Source organism: Octopus bimaculoides, chromosome 11 (genome assembly GCF_001194135.2).
Source record: "Octopus bimaculoides isolate UCB-OBI-ISO-001 chromosome 11, ASM119413v2, whole genome shotgun sequence".
NCBI classification, from domain to species: Eukaryota; Metazoa; Mollusca; class Cephalopoda; order Octopoda; family Octopodidae; genus Octopus; species Octopus bimaculoides.
The window spans coordinates 49,271,843-49,272,462 of record NC_068991.1 but is presented as its reverse complement, the minus strand read 5'-3'; the positions used below and the strand labels follow the sequence as shown (position 1 = coordinate 49,272,462).

Sequence of the window (620 nt, the reverse complement as noted above, 5' to 3'; positions counted from 1 at the left end):
TATGTATATATTTATATATATATATATATATATATATAAATATATATGTTACATGTACAATGTATGTATACATATGTGGATTTGCAGAGGCCCAATGGTTAGGACAGCGGACTCGCGGTCATAGGAACGCGGTTTCGATTCCCAGACCGGGCGTTGTGAGTGTTTATTGAGCGAAAACACCTAAAGCTCCAGGAGGCCCCGACAGTAGGTGGTGGTAAACCCTGCTAGATTCTTTCGCCACAACTTTCTGCCACTCTTTCCTACTGTTTCTGTTGTACCTGTATTTCATAAGGCCAACCTTGTCACACTCTGTGTCAAGCCGAAACTCCCTGAGAACTTCGTTAAGGGTACACGGGACTGTTGAGTGCTCAGCCACTTGCACGTTAATTTCACGAGCAGGCTGTTCCGTTGATCGGATCAACTGGAACCTTCGTCGTCGTAACCGACGGAGTTCCACCATATGTATACATATGTATGTGTGTTGTATGTGTGTATTAATATATACATATGTTTATGTATGTCTCTGCATATATATATATATATATATATTCATCTATAAGATACCTACATACACACGCGCGCGCGCGTGCACACACATATGTATGAATGTGTGTATATAT

General features: G+C 41.0%; 1 protein-coding gene across 1 annotated transcript in view; it reads left to right on the top strand.

The window, feature by feature from the left end:
* LOC106880752 (protein Wnt-2b) overlaps positions 1 to 620 on the top strand; it is a 183,883-nt gene that overhangs the window by 65,699 nt on the left and 117,564 nt on the right. The window lies entirely within an intron of this gene.